The 23,169-nt window shown below is 39.6% G+C and overlaps 2 long non-coding RNA genes across 2 annotated transcripts; both read right to left on the bottom strand.

Moving 5' to 3' along the window:
* Positions 1 to 1,572: 1,572 nt before the first annotated feature.
* On the bottom strand, positions 1,573 to 6,102 carry LOC126986742 (uncharacterized). Its single transcript, XR_007739926.1, has 2 exons — positions 3,585 to 6,102; positions 1,573 to 2,801 (listed from the first exon to the last, which is right to left on the bottom strand). It is a non-coding gene; the product is annotated as an uncharacterized LOC126986742 (long non-coding RNA).
* Positions 6,103 to 6,110: 8 nt separating this feature from the next.
* LOC126986741 (uncharacterized) lies at positions 6,111 to 16,722 on the bottom strand. The gene is made up of 3 exons (XR_007739925.1): positions 16,703 to 16,722; positions 13,188 to 13,370; positions 6,111 to 7,313 (listed from the first exon to the last, which is right to left on the bottom strand). It is a non-coding gene; the product is annotated as an uncharacterized LOC126986741 (long non-coding RNA).
* Between the last annotated feature and the right edge of the window lie 6,447 nt (positions 16,723 to 23,169).

Below are 23,169 nucleotides of genomic sequence, written 5' to 3' on the forward strand. Positions count from 1 at the left end.
AATCAAGTGCCTTCTTGAGATCAACATAAGACTGCATGCATCCCCTGTCAAAATTCCCATTGATGCTCCACCAGTATGCAAAGCACTAGGATATGGTCAATTGTCAACTTACCAGGCATGAACCTAGCCGGACCAGGTGCCTTTCCACTCCTTAACCATGCCACAGCTTCTCTGACCTCATCAAGAGAGCAGGCTTTCGTTGATGGGTAGATCAGTATCTGCCACATGCAACCCACTGCTGGCAGCTGTCCAATCAGAGAGTTCACCATGTACAACTGCTCAAAGTACTTACGGCCATACCATAACACAGCCTCCTCGACTGTAGAAGCTCTTTGGCCATTTTCTCATACCATAATCTTCGAGGGGCTCTCTCTGTAAGCGAAGGAAAGGTGTTGACAGGCGAAATTGTTGGAATCTGGCAAGGGGTCGAGATAGGTACATCTACGTGAGCCCCTTTGCATATTTTATGTGTCAATTCTGCATTTCTCTCATTAATATAGTAATAAATGATCCAGGAATTATAATAAAACGTATTTGATCTAATATGAATCTGCAAAAGTTTTTTAAATAAATGATATAAGATGTTGTTTAAGACTTTAGGGTTGTATCATGATTTTTAACCCTTGCCGACAGTTGCTGTGTCAACACGCCTCCTTGATCAACTCAAGGAGGTAGTCTTTTGCTATAGCTCTGATGGGGTTCAATCACTTTTCTAACGGCCCCTTGCTTGACGGGATGGTAGCGAGGGGCAGAGAAGTGATAGCGCCGGGCACATGTGGACTCCTGGCTGTGTGCGTGAGAGAGGTGGAAACCAAGGGGTGCTGACGTCACTCCCCATTCCCTAGGCCTCCCCTCTTGTAGGCCTTGTGGAAACACGGGCCGCGCAGGGATGCCAACCCTATCACTCACGCTATGTTCCCAATTATACCTATATTTGTCTTTCAATCAACCATTTTCTTTGTGATTATACATTGAAAAATATGTATGATTACACTAATATATGTAAAATGCTTCAATTATCAATATTTCCATGTAGAGACGTTTACAGAGGCTACCAACCCAACTCGGAAGAAGCTCTAGTGGAGGAAGAGGCCGAGATCACCTTATAGTATCTGGCAGAAAGGGGACACTGTTTAAGGGAAGAGGAAGAGGAAGGTTTAGAGGCTGCCTAATGGTACGGCCGTTAGCCCAGCACGCCCTCTCCCCATCATTGTCTGGCACAAGGCAATCATCTGCTGTTCAGAAAGCACTCACCTGAGAGGGAGGCTCGGAGTGAAGCTTTTTCAGGCTTTGGCAAGCAGGTCAGAGATCACTTCCATTGAGATGGCCCTCGACATCCTCAGCAAGACTGCTGACATACCTCATATATAAACAGCACGTAACATACAGTCTGACTGCTCTCTTGCAAACCAGTGGTGGTCATTTCTGCATTTTGTGTTCACTTTTGTTGTGAAGAGATGTAGCATCATGTACATGAATATTTTTAGTCTCAATATGAGGTGTTAATCCATTAGATAATTTATACATGTACGATGAATTTGGCTAATCCAGGTTGCAAAAAAAATCATGAAAGTACAGGAAATAGTAATTATTTTTTATACACAATTATGTCAATATATTATATGAAATACATTGCATACTCATAAAAATAACCATTTCCTATTCTAAAGGTCAAATTAAAAGTATGAAGTACGGAAATTATTCCTCTTACTATTTTTTATTTTTATTTTAATGCAAAGTAAAAAAAAATATTTTCAAAGCTAAATATTCCTTTTTTCCCATAAGAAAACTGCATGAAATAGCAATGGAAGATATTAAAATAATCTGGTTTTGCACAGCAAAAAATATTCCTTTTAGAAAGAGTGCACTGTAAAAGTTGAGAATATACTGTCATGCCTTTGTTGAGCATATCACAAAGTTACAACAGTTCCATCATGAAGCAAATGGAAAGCATTGTTTGACTTACCACCATATACTTGAAAATTTCATGTCTATGCCTCCGAAGTACAAGGTTTGAATATATAAAAATTGCATTGTGGGCAGCCATAGCTTGAGGCATCATCTTTGTCATCAGATTCTTGTTGTATCAGTGTTAATTTATTGCATCTAACTCCATACATCTTCAAAAATCATTAAGAGATCATGGATGTGTGCATATGGATTGAGTGATACATAAACAGACTGAAATATATGGGAAACACATCATAAATTTGGTGCCCATCGGCGAGTAACTGCACAATACTAACGAAAAATTCAAAATGCCTGTGGAATGACTCACCAGTGGGGCACACTTTTTATACCTTTATTGCATGCAGTATAACTCTCAGAGACAATGTACAAACCACCGCTTTCATAGCTGGTGGGAGACTAAAATTAAAGCTCTTGGAAATCTCCCACAGTGGGTGGGATTTGCAGTTGCCAGATGTTGCATGGAAAGTGTTTATACAGAAAATAGAGATGACAACTGGATTATTTTTTCCATGAAGTGGCAATCTTAACCCTTTCCATCCGTGACGCAGATGTCGGCATCACTGTATGGAAAGGGTCGAGGAAATGGAAGAGGATTAATCCTCTTCTAAACCTCTCAATCCTCCTCTAAATTCCTCTTAATCTTCTTCCATTTCCTCTTAAAAGGTTTAAAAGAGGATTAAGAGGAAATGGAAGAGAATTAAGAGGTTTAGAAGAGGACTAACGGTGACACCGTTGGACGCCGACGTCAGCGTCGCCGGAGTGAAGGGGTTAAACCAAGGACAATTTTGTTTCCTCTGAAAGTTTTCTGCTCAAGCTTTGTGTGAGAAATTCTGAAAAAAAAAAAAAGAGAACCTGACACAATATACATGAAACAAATAGCAAATGATTTACTGTGCAAATTTGGTATGTATGGCCTTAACAAGTCTGAACACATGATATGACTTTTCCAGTGAAAAATTGAACAACCTATTTCTTCCCATCTTCAGGAGTTTAACCCCTTGCCTTCAGTATGTGGGAAATGAGGTTTATGTTGGTTGCTTTCTCATTACTGCCAATAATAGAAAGCATAAAAAGCAGAATTCTTTTAAAAGTGAAACTTTAGTTTCCACATAGCTAAAGGATTGAGGAAGCAATCTAAGGCAATAAGTGAGGAAATTGAGGTTCTGATGGTTACTTGGAAAGGGTTTTATTAGTACAAAGATGGAGGACCAAACAAACTGTTCTGATAACAAAAAATAATAATAATAATAATAATGATTATGATAATAATAATATTTTCCCTCAACTTCTATGCAAGTAATGTGAAACTGCCATTTTATATGGAATTTCTTGGGCAAATGGAACAAGGCTCTATGAAGTGTAATGATAAGAGAGCTCCTTTCATTCTGAATTGGAACTTTTGTTCTTAGCATTGATGGATCAATTCCTACCACCTCACTAAAGCTTTTATTCTGATACAACTACTGACAAAACTGAGTTCTCATCTACCTAGATTAAAAGTATAGAGCACGACGAGCATCATGCTCAAATAAGTTTTTTAAAGAAAGTTAAGAAGTCTTAAAAATGTATAATTCCCAACCATAACAGATGATGAAACAATATACTACATGTACCTTCTGATAACAGTTCAGGATGGCGTGATCACATAAGTGCTCCAAAAAGGACAGGTGGTTGTCCTGGCGTCACAGCGGCCGAGGGGTCTGGTCTGAGGAGCATCCAGCCCTCCAGTCCCCAACTTTCCTGCTCAACATAATAAGCTCACTTGCAATCAATATGCTGGTACAAGTTGGACCCAAACCAGCAGTGAAACCTAACATAGTACGACACAGAGTAGTAATGAGAGAATTCACCAAGCCCCCTGAAGGGGCTGGGGACTAGAAGGTCCAACAGCACCGTGATAGGCTGTGAACGAATCACCAAACCACATTCGGTTGGGGGACTGAAACCCAACAGCCCCTGGTGCTGTGAATTCAGCCTACCTGGTGGCTGCTGGAAGACTGAGATGCTCATTTTGGAGCAGCTAGGGCTACTGAGCAACAAGGCCAACTTGAGTCACCTTCACTAAAACCACACTCACTCTATTACTGATAGTCATCATTCAAGTGCAGAATGTAAGTCTGTCTAATAAAACATTTGCAACCTGAGTCCCAAAAGAACTGAGAACAATTTAGTGAAGCAATATCCAAAAAACAAACTTCATTCTATCCCTACAATGCCCAAAAGGGTAGAAGGAAATCATTGGTCAAGCTACTAGTGAGTGCAGCTGGTGAGAGGTGCTCATGGGCCCCAAACTGAGATGTGGCCTCACTTCCCAGATTCACCATCACCAACAAGCTAATCAAGAGCGGAGTGCCATGCGGAAACATAACAGGGCTCCAGAGAGGCTGCAAGCTGGGGAAACTGAAACTGTTGTGACTGCTGGCGTGTGCATCGGAGTGTCACGTTAGGTTAGTTAGTCAGGGGCATGGCACAGCTAACCAACCTACTAATGGGTCTCTGCTTTGTCAACAATGATATACAGTTTGACTTTACAAATTGCTGTGGGATGTATTTCTTATTTACTTAAACAACCAGCAGTGTGACGTGTACAACTCTTTAGTATGCTCTTTTCGTTCACTTGAAAGGTTCACTCAATTACGATGTGAAGCACATGTACTGAGAAAAAGCTAATCTATTTTAACTAGTCTGGAAATTTTATTCTTGATTTTTTGTCTTCTCACCTGGTTGTAATACACCCTGCTAGTTAGCCTTGCATCAGTTCCCAATGATAACACTGAATTGGAGGGCAAGAAGCACTATAGTTTCCAGTCACTATGAGAAACTAAATAAATATTAATAAAATAAATAAATAAACAAAAAGAGCTTGGAGAGCCCATGAGGCATCAACTACAAGTCTTGGGGAAAGTAATTTTCACAACTCCCAAGGACACATCTTCAGCAATTCATTTATATTCTGATTTCTTTTTTAACTAGCAATTTCTATTTGCAGAACCAGTAAACCCGTTTTCACTGTAAGGAAATAATTTATAAAACTATTCAACAAATATTGACCTCTGTTTCTTTGAGTTTGTCCTCAAATTAATTACCGAATAAAAATACAATAACCATGACTGCATCACTGTAACCAAGGGTTTAGTGTTCCCAATAAAGAGTGCAGCTTGATCAATATTTGTATCATGAGATTTCCACAAAATATTTTAATTTCATAAAAGTGACTCCTACTATTCGGCAAACTGTATTTGAAACTAATGCACCCAAACTTCTCAACTATCCATTTGCAGTCAAGTTGGCTAGCCTCACCACCCCCTGTGTGGTCCCTGTAGCCAGCCAATACAGCTTTTTTCACCTGGCGATTGACAATTTTCTGGCCCTTATTTTTTTTCTATCCTTCCATGCATATACCCAATTAAGAGTTAAAGTTCCATTCATTGCCCAGTTACTGATATTTATGATAATTAGCAATTCCATGCACACTGAGGTGATACTTGTGGTAAATCTACAGCAAAGATTTTACATTTAATCCCATGGAACAACCTAGTTAAGTGGCCAAGGTATATGTAACTGAAGAGTGAACAAGTCTGTACAGAATTCTCAGTAATATGAGGCTGGTAGGAGTATTAATAGGACAAGACATCCTGAGAGAGAAGCCGGTCTACAAAAACAGCTTGAAGAGTACAACCGTGAGACTACTCAGCATGGGGAACAATATTAATGCTCTCATCTCTCCCAGCATCGCGTCCTCTCCTCTGGGCTCACCTGTTGCGAATTTCCACACTGACTGTTCCTTTGCTCCACTCCTTCCACCTTTTTAACAATACAAAAAATCCATTACTCTCAAGAAAAAATTATATGCATTGTAACAAAATATAAAGCCTGAAATGAACTAATACATGACAGACAACTTAATCTGTATTTATTTCACAACATACAGTAAATAGGATATAGTAATTTAACAAAGCTGATCACTGGAGTCTGCTAGTTCTCCAGGCAGTAAATAATGTGACAATAATAAATACAAAAAAATGTACTTACGGGTGCTAATGGGATCCCCCTTTCAACAATTTACAAAGTTATTTGTACAACTTGCCAAAAAATTATGTAAATGGACTAACCTGCTGTAAACATCTGTATTGGTAAAATTTCCAACAGTGCTTCAGTCAAGAACTACTTCATCTCTATACTAAACACTTTCTTACCTTATCAACTAAACAGTTTCTTACCTTAAGAGAAATTTCACAATACACATTTGTCACTGAAAAGAATGATGGAACCTAAAACACTATGATACAAGTGCTCCCACGCTCAAGAGGAAAGTTGAGTTCACACCTCCATCCGGGCCCAAGTAAGCACCAGAATTTCACTCCACAAGCCACATCCACACAGGAATCAATCCCCATGTTAAGTTCCCAACAATTTTGATAACTGTGATTTATTTGAAGCAGATGAAGGAAATTAGGAGGCACAGATGTGGCACCTGGGAGACTGTTCCTGCACACTTGAGCTGGATCAGGGCAAAGATACATACAGTCAAGTGTGGGTCCCAAAAAGCACGTATACAGGAGCAACTATACAGGCACCACTTGCTCAAACACAAGTTCCACGTATGCACACAAACGACAGTCTTGTGGGTAAACATTTTAACACTGATAAAAGAGCAATGATGGGAGACAAAGAAGTCAATAACAGATGATAAAAGATGCTTGCTGCAGAATGATGCAGTGTTAGCTTGTCCACACAGGACTAACCCAACTGTGATGGAAAACCAACAGTGTTAGGGACCAATGATAACTTCATATCATTACTGCAAATCAAAATTAAATCCACACAAAGACGATCACTCAAAGCATATATAGACCTATTAGGTGGATGCGACTATTTCCTACATCATCTTTTTTCCTAAATGTGGACATTGCTTAGCCTGAGTGGTGTTTGAAGGTTCTTGCCTATTGCAATGCATGAGGACAGCAGACTTATCTTGGGTTGTCCCAGATGTGTGTTGGTTTGCCACACAGGCCAACTTAGTGACTGACTGCGCTAGTGTGCTTAGCGAGCGAGCGAGGGAGGGTCGGTGAGGAGGCTATCAGTCATGACGAGGGCATGCGTGTGTTGCCTCACCAGCATCGGCCTGCTGCTGCTGCTGCTGCTTCTGCTGCTGCTGCTACTACTGCTGCTGCTGCTTCTGCCACTGCTGCTGCTGCCCATCCTGTAGCTCCTACCTGCTGGTTACATACCAGGACCAGGTGGTCACCTGAAGCGAGGGATCATGTGTCCACCCATCATAGGGGCGCCCATCATTGGTGGACCGGCAATCCCTGGAGCCATTTGCCCATGGCCGGGCAGCGCTGCAATGATTGAGTAACAAAACAATTAGTCATTCACTAGGTTGGAAGGTAATACCAATATACATAACTGGAAAAAAGAAAATACTATAAGAGTAAACTAAATGGAAAGAACTGAGGTCACCCAATACCATGACGTCACCATCCACAACAACAGATCATGACCAAATGCTTCATGCTGATTACATTGTGTCCTTACCTACTAGCTGACTTATTTCACTTACCCCACTGCTTATATATTTTCAGAGGAACACCAATATTCATTATCACTGATAACAGTAGTGAAGGGTTTCTTCACAATATCACCAAAATTCTTCCATGGATTTATACTATTTTCAACTTTATATACCATGATGGAAAACACATATTTGCCCTTGGCTCATTCTTTAGTATCTGCATCCACATCTCACAGCCTACACTTTGGAACTCTTCCTTCTCTTTAATCCTCCCATACCAGGTGCTGTCATATATGATGTCCACAAGAAAATTTCCGCACAATTTAAAACTTCCAAATTATATGTCCTTGACTAATTTTTGCTCAAGCACGTTGGGAGAACACCCAAGGTCACCACACAGCTTACTACCAGTTGTTAGCTACTGCACAAGATGGATACAAAGCCATCTACTATTTCTGCCGCATCCGGATCTGTGCTTCATCTCCAAGCCACTTGAGCATCTGGCTAAAAACATATTGCATCAAAGCTAAGGGATAATAGTATGTATGTGAATTACATGAGTAGCCTACCAGTAGTACTCATTTCACGCCACAGCCTCAACTCATGGGCCAGCAACACGGACAAATGGATTATGTCACTCAGGCCGGCTAAAAATAATTCCAGTAAAAATCAATATAACATCACAACTAAACAAGGACCTTCAAATCTTTGCATTCACATTCTTCACATTCCTGTCCATAAAATACATCTAACCCACATTCAAAGCTTTCAAATGTATTTGTTTTAACCACATATCTGCTAAGTTTGTTCATTTCATCCACCACCTTGCTCGTGAATTAGTTCTTGCCTATTTCCTTCCTGGACTTTAATTTATTCAACTTACACCCATTACTGTGTGTCCTCACATTATCTTATGTAATTATTTCAAGTAAATCACCCTTGCTAATCCCCTTAGTCCATTTAAAAACCTCAATTAAATCACCATGCAGTCTACATTTTTCCGTGGATTTTTTTTTTTATTATTATTATTATTATTTTTTTTTTTTTTTTTTTGTCTTTCTTGGTAAGGGAAGTTCCTAAGTCCTTGGATCATGTTACTCCTTCTTCTGCATTGCCTAGAGGGAATTTATATCTCAACTGTAACAGCAGCACCAAAACTGAATAGCATAATCCCAGTGAGGTTTAACCAGTGTCAAATACAGCTTAAAGATAACTTTTAAGCTCCAGTTGCTTTAGCTTCTCATAAAAAAAAAGTTTCATGCTTGATTATAAAAACATCTTTATCTCGGATACCCTATACTCTAAAAGGAATTTCCAGAGGGCATGGCCATGGCAAACTTCTCCAATTTTCTGTTTCGGAACTTTCTCCGACAATTCAATCCCTTGTCTGCCAAAACACACACACACTCTCTCTCTCTCCACTGAGAACGAGATACATACTATATATTTGGCTCTATACTAGTTACCAACTGCCCCTGATTGTCCCTAGTTCTTACTGCTTCCAAAGTTAGACTATGCAGACTATACTGAATATAACATGCATAGCTCAATGATGATAAGATTAACCCGAGAAAAGCGAGCCCAGGGTTGGAGAGGGCCATTGTCAGGCGACTGGTTGACCAAAAAATTGAGTCTCTCAGAATTGGAAAAACAGTACCTCAGCGCCTTTGGAATATTGGAGAGCATAGGACAGTGAAAACCAAAACATTCTAAACCTATTTGTATGGCTGTGGCAGCAGTCAATAAATGGGATTTGGCCGAGCGCTGGCAACCCCTGGGACGTGCGAGGGAGAACTACGTGCGACGAGGTAAGACGAGGGACGTGAGCGTAAGTGACACGTAGCACGTACACATATTTGTAACTACTAATATACACCTCATCTATATCTTAATTTTTTTAGTTTAACAATAATTTATAAATAAGACGTGCTACGAGACGAGGCAAGACGATTGACTGAGGCGAAATGAATGACGCGGGGATAGTGGGTAGTCCTACTGAGTGTTGCCATATATTACATTATCCAGTCCAATTTTCAGTCATCTAGACCTACTGGCGCGGTTTCTGTACGCATTCAAAAATTGAGCTCAAGTGAGGCTTGTTGCCTCTCCTCGGGAAAACCTCAACTGAGGTCTGTCTCTGTTCTCGGGTTAAGGAAAATGATAGTCTGCTTACTTTGAATCAGCTGATTTAGCATAGTTGTAGTGTGTCACACAAAACTCATTTCATAGACACCAAGAGCTTCTTTACATTACTTGCTTGCCAATACATGCCTCATGTCTACACACACACACACTATATATCCCCTATGTATAAAAGCAGGAAAAAGGAAAAATCTCTAAATTATAGACCAGTATCATTGACTAGTATAGTTTGTAAAATATGTGAAAAAGTGATAAAGAAATAATGGACAAAATTTCTAGAACATAATATTACTACAGAAAAACAGTATGGCTTTAGACAAGGGCATTCATGTGTAACAAACTTACTGAGCTTTTACTCAAAAGTGATTTAAATTACACATGAGAGTGATGGATGGGTAGATTGCGTGTACTTGGACTTGAAAAAGGCTTTTGACAAAGTTCCACATACAAGACTTGGAAGCTGGAATATAGAGGAGGATTGAAAGGGGAAATGAAAAATTGGATGGAAAGTTACTTAATGGGAAGAGAAATGAGAACAGTGGTAAAGGACATGAAGTCGGAATGGAGAAATGTAGATAGTTGGGTGCCTCAAGGATCGGTACTGGCACCAATACTTTTCCTAATATATATAAATGATATGCTGGAGAAAGTAAATAGTTACATGAATTTATTTGCAGACAATGTGAAATTGCTGAGACACATAATAAATAGTAGACTGTGAAATTCTGCAAGAGGACCTAAATAAGATTTGGGATTGGAGTAAGAAATGGGAGATGGAGTTTAATGTGAAGAAATGTCATATAATGGAAACAGGAAAGAGTGAAGGGAGACCAAAATGGACATACAGAATGGGAGATGGAGAAATATTAAAAGTTCAAGAAGAGAGAGATCTGGGAGTGATAATACAAGATAATCAACAGTCAGAGAGTCATGTGTAAATAGGATATTCAGAGATACATACAGAATGGTAAGAAATATAGGAATAGCATTTCACTACATGGATAAGGATATGATGAAAAAAATGATTACCACTATGATTAGGTCAAAGTTGGAATATGCGGAAACTGTGTGGACTCCCCATAAGAAGAAACATGTAAAAAAACTAGAAAGAATACAAATGATGGCAACGAAGATGGTTCCAGAACTGAAGGGATTGTCATATAAAGAAAGGTTAAAGGAAATGAACCTGCCAACATTGGATCCTCTGAGAAAGGGGAGACCTAATATAAATTTATAAATTGTGGAATAAAATGAAAGAAGTAGATAAAGAGGAGTTGCTACTAAAAGAAGAAACACCAGCAACACACGAGGACACAGTAAAAAATTGAGAAAAGGAAGATGTTTGAGACAAAAAAAATATAGCTTCCTGCAAAGAAGCATAGAGATTTGGAACAGACTAAGTGAGGATGTAGTATCGACAGAGAGTGTGCACAACTTTAAGGAAAAACTGGACAAGTATATATATGGAGACGGGACCACACGAGCGTAAACCCAGGCCCTGTAAAATATACAACTAGGTAAATACAACTAGGTAAATACACACACACATACCACTCACTCCTTGACCCTCACAACAGTCTTACACCACATGCTGCCACCTGCCCACTTCCCTAAACAAACACACTGCAAGGCAGCTCGCCACTGCCAGCCTTTGTACATCATGGAATGGAGTGTGTATGAGGTGAACAGCTAAAGTAATGCAAGAAGAGGATTGGTAATGATGGCACAGCTTGTAAACAAAACCACTGTAGCGCCAAAAAGGAAGCCATCAAGAAACCCATGCCAGTCAGAAAAAGACATGTTTTGGACAAATTTGAGTCAAAGAGTTGCAACTACTGCACTAAACTCTATACTATCATTGTATATGAAAATTGCATTTATTATTATCTGTCTATATTATAATGATAAAAAAATGTTTTGATGGAAGTGGTAGACCCAAGTGAAAAATGTAAGAGGGGGGCGTGGTGACAGGCCACAGTAGATTCCATGCAAAGTGCCATTATTTTTTCAGACCAGAGGAAAGTCAAATGCAAACAGGAAAAACAGAAAAACAAGTCCACAAAACTACTGCAACCCAAAAGGAAAGTGGTAGTAAATTCCTAATATTATCCAGAAACAGTTCAAGGGGTGTCTTCCCCTTGAAAGAATTCAAGTTATAGAAAGGTGGAAATACAGAAGAAAAAAGAGGTGTTCCAGAGTTTACCAGCAAAAGGGACGAAAGAATGAAGATACTGGTTGTCTTCCATAAGGGACGGATAGTATAGGGCTCTTATGCAGCAGGGCTGCAGGAGGGGTGGAGGTATGCAGTTAGCAAATTCAGAACAGTCTGCAAGAAAATAACAGAAGATAGAAAGAGATGCAACACTGCAGTGGAATATACCAGGTAGAAGAGTTAGCGATGGGAGGGGAACTGATAAGATAAAAAGTCTTTACCTCTACTGTCTAAAAAGTGTGAGTGTCAAGCCCTGATACATGAGATGCACGCTCCATGTGAAGGTGGACAAGGCCCTTGTGAATGCTTAGCATCCATGAGGGCAAAAGGTATTGCTGGAGAAGATACAAAACACTTAATCTTGATGATGCTAATTTTGTATGAGATGAAGTATGAGGTTTCCAGTTAAGGTTTTGAGTTACAGATAAGCCAAGAATGTTTAATGAAAACAAAGGGGGCAGCCAAGTGTTATTGGAGAATAAGGGATATAAGTTTGGTAGATTGTGTTGAGTTGTCAGGTGGAGAAATTAAGTTTTATGTGAAGGTTATCAAGTTCCTTAAACTCTATTCTGAAATGATATAACAACAAGCCTCAAGTCCTGTAATTCCTGTTGAGAGGGTCTTTGTTAAAAATGTTGTGTAATACAGAAGAGTCATCTGTACAGAAGTAGACAGAACAATTTGTTTTGTAAAGATTATTAACAAACAACAGAGTTGGAGATAAGAGCATAGCCCTGCAGAACACCTCTTTATAGGCTTTGGGGTAGAGACATCTACCATAGCAGAAATTGATTAGTCTTAAATAAAAATGGAAATAAAGGTACAGAGAAAGGGATAAAATATGAAGGAAGCTAGTTGGAAAGCAAAGGTTTGTGGCAGACTGTCAACAGCTTTCGAGGTGTCTGAAGCAAAGAACAAAAAGTTCACTGAAATGGCAAAGAGTCAGTTAGAAAGGCAAGATCCCCAGTAGTGGCCCTTGCAAAATTTGGATGCAAAAAAAATTATTGAAGAAATTTTCTATTAAGGATTGTTTAACCCTTAAAGTACAGGTGGCAAGACATTTCTCTGGATGCTGTGCACGGGGAAAATTTAGACATTTAAAAGAGGTGGAAATGGTGTCTTTGCAATTATTGTATATTCATCTAGTATATATGGTGGTGTAATAAAACTTCTCTCCTAATAATAATAAAATAGTTGACAGCCGAAAATATTGCGCATTTTCTCGTGGACATGACGCGTTGCATGGGAGCACCCCACACACACACACACACACACACACACACACACACACACACACACTCTCTCTCTCAATGTTACTACCATATCAGTCATCAAAGTCACTGTCACCTTGATTCGCCCACGCTCTACTTCCGCCCGGAGCAGAGGAACTGCTTGACGCATCACGAGCCATGCCAGATGTGTTCCGAACAAGAGTGGAAAATGATCTGTGGCCTTCGGTAGGCCCCGCGCTGAGACGAATGGGAGTGTGTATGGATGCCAGATGCCTCCACCATTCTTCCGAGTCAAGAACTGCCGGTATATTTGAAACGTAGGGAGCGCAGAGCGTGATGATTATATATATGATCCCCGTATGGATGGGGCGTGTGGTAGCGTACTTATATATACGATCGCCATAATCTAAGGGTTAAAAGATTTACAAAGAACATAGATATAGGATGGTAGTTTGAAGGGATAGAGCAGTCATCCTTCTTAGGCACAGGCTATACAGTACCCGCCAGTTGGAGTGTCGCACTTGGCCTCCGGACACTTCTTGTATGGATTTGGTATGAAGTGTAAATCAGAGGAGAAAACTGGCCTGGGAGAAAATGACCACACGGCAAACTTCCTCACACTCTTCTAAATCTACTAAGCAGGGAAAAACAATGACTTAGTGCTGCATTAGCTATTACCAGAGGAGGCAGTGTTGCACTTCCCATCCTGTTGGGACCCGTAGATTTTCTTGCATGCTGCAACATTCTGCCACATTTTCAGTGTGCATTATGTCAAGCCTTGCACTAGCCATGATGACATCGTGAGAGTGATAGTGTCACAGATTATGCCTAAAACCCAAGAAATTGTCCAGCAAACTGTCAATCGGGTCAATCTGTTCAGCGTATGGTGCCTAAATTCAAGGCATCCGACAGCCAGAAATGCAGTTCACTGCCATGGGGAGGACCTCACTCTGTGGTCTCTCCCAACCCTCTGTATTATAAAGAGGTAAGTGGAAGCCAATCCCACCTTAACAGCAAAGCAAATTAAGGAAAACACCTCTATGATTCTCGATAATGCCTTTGAGCCACCATCCAACGCCACCTCCACGATAACTTGGGTTACAAAGTCACAGCCCATAACAACCCCTCATTATGACTCAACAAATGGAGAAATGGCTTAGTTTTGCTGCAAAATATGGAGACTGGACCTTGGAGCAGTGGCTAAAGGTGTTGTGGACAAATGAAGATGTTTAAAGTATTGACAGCAACCCAAAGAAAGTATGCAAGAAAATCTACAGGTCCCAACAGGATGGAAAGTAACACTGCCTTCTCTGGTAAAAAGCTAATGCAGCACTAAGTCATTGTTTTCCTGCTTGTTAGACTGAGGAGAGCGTGAGGAAAGTTACCATATGGTCATTTTCTACCAGGCAGTTTTCCTCTGATTTACACTTCATACCAAATCCGCCACAAGAAGTGTCACGGGGCCAAGTGCGACACTTCAACTGACGGGTACTGTATGTAGACATACTTCCAGCAGGATGGGAAAATAGATATTGCAAGGCAGAGATGAAAGAGTTTGACTAGGTAGGGTATCAGCACAGAAGCAGTTTACAAAGACTCTATCGGGTCCATGCCTTTTGAGAAGTCGCCAGAAACAGGCATAGTGGCAAAGGGGGATATGATGATGATGATGATGATGATCATAATAATAATAATAATAATAATAATACTAATAATCATAATAATACTAATAAAATAAATGTTCCTCAAAATTTGTAATTATATGTCTGATCCATACAAAACTTTAGCACAAGAACCCTTCATATAGATAGATAAATATAGATAGATTATCTGTCTCAAATTAAGAAATGGTCCAAAAGAAAACAAATGATAATAGAGGGAACTTGAGGCAGTTCATCCTAGATGATTAGTGCTTCAAGTTACTTGCTTCCTGCAAGAGTATTGTGGTCGCTTTTCAACAAAATCCACCCCAAAAACATGAGGCTGATATGGTATGCAATATGTATTCTTTGAAATATGCCATTTCACTTTTATGGCTTTGTCAAGATGAAACCCTCAGACTAACAATGTGTGTAATCCACCAATGTCCAAACAGTAACAGAATTTATCAAATGAATTGTTAAGAATGTGTGTGTGTGTGTGTGTGTGTGTGTGTGTGTGTGTGTGTGTGTGTGTGTGTGTGTGTATTTACCTAGTTGTGGTATACAGGAAAGGAGCTTTGCTCATACTGGCCTGTCTCTATATCAACTATTATTCAACTTGACCTTAAATTCATGAATCGCCTTTGCATGGGCCACATCTTTTTTCAGGCCGTTCCGGGCCTACACCACCCTTTGTGGAAAGCAGTTCTTCTTAATGTCTCCTCTACAGGCTTCCCTTTTCATCTTCCTTCCATGACCTCTTGATTCTCTTGCATCCCATATTATTAGATCTTCTTTCTTCACTGTGTGTATGTGTTGTGTATTTACCTAGTTGTAATCTTAAAGGGCCTGGGCTTACGCTCGTGTGGTCCCGTCTCCGTATCTGTATTTGCCTAGTTTTTCCCTTAAGTTGTGCACACTCTCCGCCGATACTACTTCCTCACTTAGTCTATTCCAAACCTCTGTTTCTTTGCGGGAAGCTATATTTTTTTATGTCTCTCAAGCATCTTCCATTTCTCAATTTTTTACTGTGTCCTCGTGGGTTGCTGGTGTTTCTACTCTCTCAGTAGTAGTAATTCCTCATTATCTACTTCTTCCATTTTATTCCACAATTTGTAAACTAGTGTGTGTGTGTGTGTGTGTGTGTACATGTGTGTGTGTGTGTGTGTGTGTGTGACATTTATTACTCACATGACATGGTTAGTAATATCTTGCAGCAATATGACCTCATGAAATTATGAGTTGAAATCAAGTACAAAAACTAGAAAAGTACTACCTAACACTCAGCCCTCTAATCAAAATGACACTATAATATATTTAGTAACTAGTAATTTCCTGTTCATGCCAGCTGCACATATTTCCTTTATAACTGTAGTTTCCAACCAAGTGCTACTTTACTGCATCCACTAGTTGTAATAACGTATCAAATAAGATTGGACAACACTACTGAGGCTTAACTTGAATGACTGACACAAAACCAAGTGCAAACCATGAAGAAACCCAACACAAAATAACCCATCACCATGACGCTCACTTAACACCAATTGAGAAGCTACATGGTGTCTTCATCACGAAATATCCTATACCACCTCATGTCTCCAGCACCAGAGGTTTCAATGCTTGATCTACCTTTTAGAGCAATGCAACACAAGCTGGTACAACAAAAATAATTGATAGGAGCAGCATGAGAAGAAATAAAGGTAAACAAATTTTCATATAAAATTTGGAATTAGGGAACATGAAGTACTTCATATGGATGAAACATTTATCTAAAATAATCTCTAACTGAATGTAAACTGAAGTTTATGAGTATGAATGTTTCCTTCACAACATAATCATAACATTCTAGACTTAGCAGACATGAGTGTGATATCTTACTGCTCAGTCTTAAGCCTTAAACATGGTGTGGTACAGCAAAAGGTTCTAGAGCTGCATACTTACCACTCTCAAGGTCAATGGGAGGTAGTAGTGCATTTGGAGGATGACTTACCTTGTGGCAGACCTATGGGCGGTCTCATACCCAATGGGAGGGGGGTCCTCCAGGCATGGCAGAAACCAGGCACGGCAGCTGACACCATTGGCTGAGGCGTCATTATTGGTTGCATGTTCGGCCGCATAATTGTGGGCAGTGACACAGGTATAATATGTGTCCTGTGTGCACCATGGCTGGTGACATGGTGGTCACCATGGTGGGCACTATAGTAGACACCATGGGGGAGCCTCCACCACCACCCAGGGTGGGTGGGCGCACCACCTGGATGGGTCAGCACTCCACCCAGGCTATCGCTGCAGCAGCTGCACTTGCCTGACTGTGGCGGGCCATCTTCATGCGACGCCTCCTGCAAACAAAACACACTCATGATTTACTAAGTTTTCAAGGCTTAGTTTGGTTTAGATTTCAATTGTTGATCTTGTCAGTGTGTACAGAATGGTTGATCCTATTGCATATAAAATAATCCAGGTCTGGCAACGACACAGTAGAGGCAGGTTGCACCTGTGTCTAAACACATCGCCGTGGGTAGAAATGGTCCAGGCAGGCAGGCACAAGTTGAGAGAGGCGTGAAGGTGCAGTACTCACGGTGGAGACCCACGCTGGGAGCAGGAGCAGGCGCCCCAGCCCTTTGTGGGGAGGCCTGGGTGCCTGCTGGTATCGAGGCATACCTGCCCGCTTCTCTTCCCACGTGAGGGTGAGAGGAAGACACGAACACAATACAGCCCCGCCACAACCCATGCTGCTGCCTCGCTTCAGTCCTGCTCCCACCACCAGCCAACACAACACAAGACAGTCACAGAGCCAATCCACACCTACCTAATACTTCATACCACAAGTTCAACTCAAAAGCTGCAGACCCAATTTTTCAAGAAGCAAAATGTATATAGCCTTCCTCTGATAGGGAACAAGACTAAGTTGTTTCACAGTTTAGATAAGACGTTTAAAGCTCTTAATTAAACATTAAACACTAAAATTTTGAAAAGTGTTTTTTCACATTTCTTACCTTTTTTTATGCCCTTGAACTGACTCCTCTGCTGTAAAAAAAAAAAAAAAAAAAAAAAAAAAAACCACTATACAAGGAATTTTCGTCGTGTTTTGGGGTTGGTTGTGGAGATTTCAAACGTGCTGTACTGGACTGTAAGACTGGCCCTAAGGCTAATCACACTATTTTTCTGCAGCACTATAACCCAGCATTGCGACAAGTCATATGTGCATTAAAGGTGAATGCCAATGCCTCACAAGCTCTCTTAAAAATATTTAAAGATCAGCCAGTAAGCTTGAGTTGATAAATTACATTGTTCCAATAAACTGTATGATATTTCAGTGCTTCATTTAAATATTAAATGTAATGACTTGATCAACTTAAGAATTCTGCAATTCAAAGTTACCCAGAGTTATGTCGATATCAATAGTCCAGCCTTGTACTTTGAAGTGTGTGTACTTCATTATGGAAAATAACGAGTTGGTAAAAATAATAATAATGCTAACTGAATTTTGTGAAAACATCTGTCACTATGCTGTGGAAGGATGAGATATGACGTCACTGGCGATTAAAAAACTCGCTCACGATTTTGCCATTCGGTGTAGCGGAGCAAAAAAGTAATTTCAGGAACAATGGCCCAGTCCCACTAAAGTAATACCTCAGTCCCACCAATGTGGCAGCTTGGGCTTGGCTTGTGGAATTGGCCAGAGTTGAGGCAATGAACATGAACAGCATAGCTGATGCTCAAGGTTACTTGCCCACACATCTATTTTCATAGTTATTTTAATTAAAAATTGGTGTTGATATTATTTACTGAGTTTCTAGTTGGACTGAGAATCCCTGAACCATTGTCTGAGGTAAGAATGCTTGAAGATTGTTTTGTATAGGAGATAATATGTTAGTATGGCACTGAATCTCAACCCTTCCCTCCTTTCCAGGAAACTCAGCCAACCTTCAAATCAAGGTAAAGGCATTGTTATTGTGTGTCAGATATTCTTAAGTAAATAAATAAATAAATAAATATATATATATATATATATATATATATATATATATATATATATATATATATATATATATATATATATATATATATATATACACAGTAAACTCCCTTAAGACTGGACCGAATAAGCCGTATATCAGATAGTCGGACACTTTTTTTTTTTTTTTTTTTTAACGTATATATATATATATATATATTTTGCCTCTTTGAGTAATTTTTAGCCACTGCCAATATACTGGCTAAATTATGATCCAGCCAGGTCAGATTCCCAATCCGGACTGCTCGCTATATATATATATAGCCTATATATATCAGCAAATATATATATATATATATAAGTGCTTCCATTGAATTTCACCTCTCTGTGCCATTATATATAGCTTCCTATATATATATATATATATATATATATATATATATATATATATATATATATATATATATATATATATATATATATATATATATATATAGTAAATGCCAGTTATCCGGTGCACCATATCTGCCAAAAGTCACTAAAGTTCCATGAATGCCTCTAAGCTCTGCTGGCTGGCGATTGCACCACCAAGGTAAAGAGATTCTCTTTACCTGAAAATCATGCACCTAACAAAACAAAGCGCCTGTACGCCATTTTATGTTCACCATGGCACAGTTAATTGCTTTTTCTGCAAGGTGTCATACCTTCTCCAGGCATTGCTTTGCCTGTGTGTGTGATGTTTTAAGCGCTTACCATAGGTTGTTGTGTGTATATATATATATATATATATATATATATATATATATATATATATATATATATATATATATATATATATATATATATATATATATATATACACACACACACACAATACCGCAGGCTAATAACTTTCGATTTACATGAGTATTGTGTCCTTGAAGAGGTCGCATAAATCAAAAACAATGTAAATTAAACAAGAGGTAGGTTTCTATCGAAAAATAAATATTCACTTCATTCAGTGGAGAGAGAGAGAGAGAGAGAGAGAGAGAGAGAGAGAGAGAGAGAGAGAGAGAGAGAGAGAGAGAGAATATCCATATCACCAAGATATCCACTCAGGCACTCAATCTCAGCCTCACTCATGTGAGGAAGAAATGAGGGACACCGGTACCCAGCAGTCTGGTACCAGTACCGTACTGTATAGCTGGTACCATTAGTACTGGTACCGGTACCTGCCCACCCCTATTGTTGAGTAGCGTGGCAGCTTGGGTATTGTACTGGTGTTCTAGTGGCACACGGGAAGAATTGAGCTCAGCTGTGCAGCCGCAGCGCCGTGTGAGTCCAGTTGCGTGAGACATCTGGTGGCCACTCCTTAAAATATTGCGTATAAGTGGAAAAAAACTTGTAAATTAAGCATTTATTATATATATATATATATATATATATAAATATATATATATATATATATATATATATATATATATATATATATATATATATATATATATATGTCAGCAGGGTGTACAAGCGTTAATTACCTGTAAGGAGCGAATCTTAACAAAACACCCGTGTCCTTGGGGCCATGGCAGATGCTGACCAGAGCCCATAGCGCCCGACAATTTTTCTTAGGTTGTCGCTAATTATTGTTTGCAAGAGACGCCACAACGCCCATGTATTCACTGTGGATGGGGAAAGGCTTGCATACACTGGCATTAGTGTATATAATGTAATATTGCAGAAAACAAGGTAAAACATTCTCTGGGCGGTGGGGCAAGGCGGGCAGTTTGACGTAACCCGTAACATTTTTTCGTTTTTACGGCTATAATACATCCTTCCTGCACTCGTTTCATATATCCACGTGTGCGCAGGCGTAAAGGGCTGACGTGGGCGTACGGACGAGAGTTTAAGTAGCTCCATTTGTGAGATAATAAGGATATATATTCTCAGGGTGAGCAGGGCAGGGTAACGGAGCAGAGGCTGAAATGTAGTCTAACCCATAACATATTTTTCTTTTTTACGGATATAACATATCGTTCCTGCACTCGTTACATATATATACGTATGCGCTGGGGTGGAAGGCTATCGTGGGCTTACGGGCGTGATCTTAAGTAGCTTCGTTTGTGCCGATGATACAGTATAGCCCCACTTAGCGCGAGATCAATTAGCACGAACCGCAATTAGCGCGAGCCACCATCTACCAAGAAAAAATTTAATTAGCGCGAAAGCCTCAGTTAGTGCGAGCAGCCACCACAACCGAATTTTGAAAATTGCGCCAAACCGCCATGATGCGCGGCACAAGCCGCCATGATGAGCGGTACAAGCCGCGTGAGCCCTTATTTTAGCAGACGACGCCATGTTGATGCAGGGCAAGTGCTTTGTTTACGTTATGGATGTGGATATGGGCAACTGACCATGGCCGTGTGTGACGCACACCCGGAAAATTTGGATTTGCCGGTTGTCCAAGCTGCTGCCAACGCAGTGGGAAGAAAAGGGCTCAGTGTGACACCAGGTTACGGTGAACCGACAACTCGCTCCCGGATGGGCGCATGGGCGTTGCCAGTAGCCACAACGGTTAAAAGAAAACAGCCAGTGTGATGCTCCCTTAAGGCAGCGAGCCCGCTGACCGGGTGAGCACCGGTGATGACGTCATCGGACTCCCAGCAAATCACAAGCGTGTTTTCAGAGCTCAGCCAATCGTAGTTTTTTTTTTTCAAATGTGAGTGATTATTTTGAGTAATTATCAAACCCAAAAGTCAGACCCATGTGTACACCAAATAATTTTTTTCATGTTGGTTACTTTATTCAATTAGCGTGAATTCAGTTAGCGACAGCGTTCATCCACCTAATTCTACACTAAATGGGGCTCTACTGTATATTAAATGTGGTAGGCGAAAGTTGGGTTTTCGGTCCTTAGACTTAACCTACACCATATCCAGGTGCCCCTGTGGCTATATAAACACAGATACCCGGGGGCTTACTGTATATATATATATATATATATATATATATATATATATATATATATATATATATATATATATATATATATATATATATATATATATATATATATATATATATATATATATATATATATATATATATATATATATATATATATATATATATATATATATATATATATATATATATATATATATATATATATATATATATATATATATATATATATATATATATATATATACACACACACACTGACAAATTTGAGTGGTTCTCAGCTATAGGAGCAAGCCTAAGATGCCAAATACCAAACTAAATAAATGATTATGTGAGTAAGATGAAAGTGTCTATATATAAATCTTCCTACAAACCAGCATGGTCACTTGTGAACAAATATCTATATATAGATGTATCGCTAAATAGTCACACCTTCAAACCATCTATATATAGATCCTTCGCTGCGAAGGACTTAAGATTCAGATCCTTTATCCACTGGGAGAGTCCAACATGTAGAACTACTCAAAGTACTCACTCCGGTGAACCCTCTACCCATTTATGTCTGATACAAAACAGCCATCTGCTGTTTGCAGAGTGCTGAGGGATACTCAGCACAGTGCTTCTTCAAGGCTCAGTAGGTCAGAGGGGATTTGTGTTGTGACCCTTGATATCCTCAGCAAAACCTCTGACTCTTTATCTCTCCTTAGCAGAAGAGCTTTAGTCTTACATGACAAAGTCCTGTATTGGTCTAGATTCCCAGCAAGCCAGGCTGCATAAATTCTCAATATTTTCAAGTTTCTTCTCCAAGACAAAACCACTACTTAATTTTGGGCGCTCGTTAATGCACTCTATTGCAGATGAGCTTCACATTCTAAGGCATCTCAGTTATATAGGGTCTTCAAAGGTGCTGAGCATATTGAACTAATTTGAGACTGTCACTGCATACTCATGAGCATATGTCAAGTCTTTCGGTCCCTTGAGCTTCTTCTTGACATAACATGAAGCTTAAGTGCTGCCACAAGCCGAAGATTAGTTACAAATAACTCTGCACACATGAAAAAAAAAAAAAAAAAAAATAAATAAATAAATAAATAAATAAATAAATAAACAAATAAAAAAATAATAATAAATAAAATGGGTGCAGTTCTGAGATCCTTCAATGAGTCCTTACAAGGATATGATTAATATCCTTAGCTACCCCTCCAGCACTCCTATACCAAGTCCAACAGTCCAGCTCTGGTCTCTATTACTAAGAATCTGAAGCTCTCAACCTGCTGGATCTTGCAAAGTTCAGGAGACTGTTAGTGTTTCTGATACCAGAGCCACGGGAATCTATACATAATTCAAGGAACTCTATCAGTGCCAGTCTGCAGCAGCATTAAAGTTGACCACGGCAATGAGTGTCCTGTGGGTCGCACTGGTCTTGAAATATAAAAACTCAAAATTTGCCTTGAATGAACTTAACCCGGTAGCAGCAACGGGTCAAATTTGTGGCTTTACCGTGTAGCAGCGACAGGCCAAATTTGTCATGATATAACCCCCCCAAAATAGATGATGCA

The sequence above is a fragment of the Eriocheir sinensis genome, chromosome 62, assembly GCF_024679095.1.
Source record: "Eriocheir sinensis breed Jianghai 21 chromosome 62, ASM2467909v1, whole genome shotgun sequence".
Lineage (NCBI taxonomy): Eukaryota > Metazoa > Arthropoda > Malacostraca > Decapoda > Varunidae > Eriocheir > Eriocheir sinensis.